The 4112-nt window shown below is 38.0% G+C and overlaps 1 non-coding gene across 1 annotated transcript; it reads right to left on the bottom strand.

Moving 5' to 3' along the window:
* Positions 1-2265: 2265 nt before the first annotated feature.
* LOC114033230 lies at positions 2266-2372 on the bottom strand. The gene has a single exon (XR_003567937.1). It is a non-coding gene; the product is annotated as a U6 spliceosomal RNA (small nuclear RNA).
* Positions 2373-4112: the final 1740 nt, after the last annotated feature.

Genomic DNA, 4112 nt, shown 5'->3' with positions numbered 1-4112 from the left:
ATAAAAAGATGTCTGCAAACAAAATGGGTATACAAAGAAGTTACTTAGGTTCTTACTTCTCAATCTTATTGGAGTGGAGAAGTGTGGGGTGTTGCTGGTTTCAATTTATACTTGCCAAACTTCTTCAAGTTTGATATAAATGTCTTCCCATGTTAAATACCTTACCCTTAGGTCATAGTTTTAGAACTGGAAGGGACCTTTGAGGTAATCAAATTTGACTTCCTCGTTTTACAGAGAAAGATAATTAAGTCTTGTTTTTCTTGTAACTACAGCATCATCAAAAATAACTGAGCACCCACAAAGTCTACTGTACTCATAGAAACCTAGGCTTCTCTAGAAGAAACCTCATCCCATGCCACTCTGTCCAATCAGTGCCCTTCCTTTCAACCCCCCTGACACACCAGGCCAGGTAGAGGAGTTGATATAGTCCCAGCTCTCTGTTGCTCCTTCCAGATTCTTTTTTGCCACCATTCCTGAGTGTCATATCTGCCTTTCAGGTTTGTTCCTTCTGCTCACATCCCCTGTATACATCTTTGTTGCTTTCATCTCCTGCCTTCCATGTCATTCTCCATCCTTTTTCATAATATTCATTATCTGGTTCACAATTTTTCCCCACCCCACTATCCATTCCTTGGTGACTTCACTCCTCTCACTGATATCCTTTTGAACACCTTGTTCTTCTGCTTCATCAACAATCTTTACTCACAACACTTCCATCTTCACTCTATTTAAACCAGCTGTATAGGTCATCACAACTTAGACCTCACCCTAACCCACAAAGTTCCATATCCATGAAATTGAATTCTAAAATTCTCCTTTTCCCATCTTTCCATCTTCCTTTTTTTCTTTATCCTTCTGAACTTACTCTTTTTTCTTGCTTGACCACTAGTCTTTCCTTTTCTCTCAGTTCCCCTGGCCATCAACATTATTCTGGCCTCACCTTCCTCCTTTCTCAGACTTGACTTTATAGTAAAACAGTTCATCAAGGTGCTATGCTTCACACTGGAATGCCTCCTTGTTCTTCTGCTTTTCTTGCCCTGCCAGTTCTGAACTTTAGGACACTCCTATTGTTAAATTGTTTTCCAGTTGAATCTGACTCTTTGTGATTCCATTTGGGGTTTTCATGGCAAAGATACTGAAGTGGTTTTCCATTTTCTTCTCCAGCTCATTTAACAGATGAGGAAACTGAGGCAAACAATGTTAAGTGACTTGCTCAGGATCACAACCAGTAAGTTTTTGAGGCTATATATAAACTCAGAAGGATAAGCCTTCCTGACTCCAGACCCAGCACTCTTATCCATTGAGCCACCTAGCTGCCCAGGACACTCCTACCATCCCACCAAAATTAGATGACCACTTGTTGGGCATGTGGTAGAGGAGATTCTTGTCAAGGTACAAGTTGGAAAAGATGTCCTCTGAGGTCTTTTCCAATTCTGAGATTCTGTAATACTGATCCTCTGATGTTAAAAGCATTCGTATGCAAACAGATAACACATGGTAATATGTTGGCCCCATTTTGGTGACCAAGAGCCATTCCTTTTTCACTCTACTCTGAGTAGAATAGAGGGTACAATGGAAAGTGAGAGCTATAAGTTAGGAAAAGAATATATAACCAACATTTTTTCTTTGAAAACAAAGTTGATTAGTTAAGAATTATTTGATATACAATCTGATTTCAGAAACTTATACAAAGGTTTAAAATGGGGAGTCAAATATGGTTATAAATAATGAGAGCCAGAATTGCTTCTCCTCCACCCCCAACCATCTCCTGCCATCTCAACTCTTCTGTCAAATGAAATTGGGTTCCAGAGACTTCTTTTGTCATCAGGGACCTGACTGAGGTAAGGGGGTGGGGGAGGTAGTTGAACAGGACACCACTGACCACTTGATTTTTCTCCCGCTCAGTTAATGAAAGCATAGATTAGGGACAGATAACAGAAAGAACAATGTGTTAAGAGCTTGAATGAAGTATAAAGAAGATCAACAGTCAAGCTAGATGGAATTAGACAGTGGTTAGCTATTGATTCTGAAATAACAGCAATTTTCCCTGGTGGATCTTTTTATTAATTTATTTTTAGTTTTCAGCATTCACTTCCATAAGATTTTGAGTTTTAAATTTTCTCCTCTTGCCTCCCCTCAACCCTCCACAAGATGGCATGCAATCTGATGTAGGCTCTACATATACATTCATATTAAACATATTTTCACATTATTTATGAAGTAAAGAAGAACTCGAACCAATGGACGGAACCATGAGAAAGAAGAAAAAAAGTGGGACACTTTACAAATTTACATGCCATCCTTGTGCAGGGGCCATGCCAATTTTCTTTGTATTATTCCAATTTTACGATATGTACTACTGAAGCAAATACCTCCTGGTGGATCTTTAAAAATATCTAAGCATCAGGTCAAGGCAACTCTAAGGAGTATGACCTCTGGCATCATAAAAGAGAGCCATCTATGAAAGAGGAGCCAGTCCTTGAGAGCAGATGGATTTCTCTTTCCTTCTCCCTACAATTGACAATGGCATATTACCATGAAGTGCACTCGGCAGGGCGCAAGTCAAGAAAACTGAAGCAGGAGACAATTTTGAGAAAAGTGACCATTGGTAGCTGAGAATAGAGTCAGCTGAAGTACCAGGCATAAACCACATGTGTTCTCTAAGTATGCCTCTTTGCTAGTAGACTATGCATGTGATCATTCTTTTCACTGACATTGTATATTTGTGGGAGAGTGAACCTCAGCTTTATGGGGAGAATATCTTTGTACATTTTTTCTTATGATATTTCAATAAATGCCTTTGTTTTGCATTAATTAGGTCCACTAACTGATTGTCAAAGGGAAGTACACTGGTAGTTTTAGGAGTATAGATCCATAGAGTGCCTTGAACCCTTGATAGTAGTAGCCCCTCCCCGCCCCCAAACTAGGAAGAACAAGGAAAATTGGGTAGCCCAGAGGTATAATTATGCTTAACAGTTAAAGTTTACTTTCTAAGAGATTCAATAACTACAGGAGCAGAAAAAAATGGAAATTTTCACTTTCCTTGTTATAGTGGGCCTCGCTTTACACAATAGATAAAAATTCCTGAAAATTTGTGCACATATGGATGAGCTTTTAAATTCATAGAGACTTTGATATTTGAAGGAGATTTTTATTGACTCCTTTTGGTAAGTGCATTCTAATTTACCTGTTTCATAACTTCAGATTTTTCAATGTAGAGTTTTCTTAAAGCAAGGGACACCTATATTACCACTATAAAATTGGGAGAAACATCAGTAAGGATTATTTGACCCTAGGAAGTTTACTACCTTTCAAAGAAGTTTTGACAGTGGCTGTTTGTTCTAGTTAATTCAGTTTGTATTTGGCAAGTCTTCCAGTTGGGGGCTAATTATATTGATAGAATTATATTTTAAGTCTCAAGCTATACAACTGAAAGCAAATCTAAGGTTAATAAAAGTTTGTCAAATTAAATTAAGTTTAAAAATTATGTCTTTTATTCAAACATTCAGCCTATACCTTCAACTTCTACTCCAAGGGCCTCTAAATTTTTTGTGTAATGGATGCCTTTGGCAATCTGGTGAAATCTATGGGCTCCTTGTCAGAGTAATATTTTTAAAAGCACAAAATAAAATATATGATATTTCAAAAGAAATCAATTATATTGATCTAAACTTCTAGGTCCTTGGGTTTGGTCTTTTGACTGAGTCCAAATTTTGCAGAACAAATCCTTTTATTAAGGAGATTTGTTCTGTGAAGTTTGGATTCAGTTATACAGCTGTACTTGAGGATCTAGAGGGCCACATGTGGCCTCGAGGCCTCAGGTTTCCCATTCTTGAATTCTACAGGACAATTTGTTTAAAGAAGAAAAGCCCACCCAAATAGATGGACTCCCTAAAATCTAGCCACAGACCCCTCTGGTCAAAATTCCTTGTCTCCCTTGTATAGAAAGGCTACTTTACTTTGGTTTTCAACTAGAACTTCTGACTACCAACTTCATCCTCCTCTCTTTGACTCACATCCTATAGTGAGGCTGTTTTAGGGTATTTCCAACAAACTGACTTTAGCATCATTTGTTGGCCTCAATAGTAAAAATAAACCTTCTCATTTTGTGT

The sequence above is a fragment of the Vombatus ursinus genome, unplaced genomic scaffold, assembly GCF_900497805.2.
Source record: "Vombatus ursinus unplaced genomic scaffold, bare-nosed wombat genome assembly UNPS02006779.1, whole genome shotgun sequence".
NCBI lineage: Eukaryota > Metazoa > Chordata > Mammalia > Diprotodontia > Vombatidae > Vombatus > Vombatus ursinus.
This window is presented reverse-complemented; position numbering and strand designations above follow the sequence as displayed.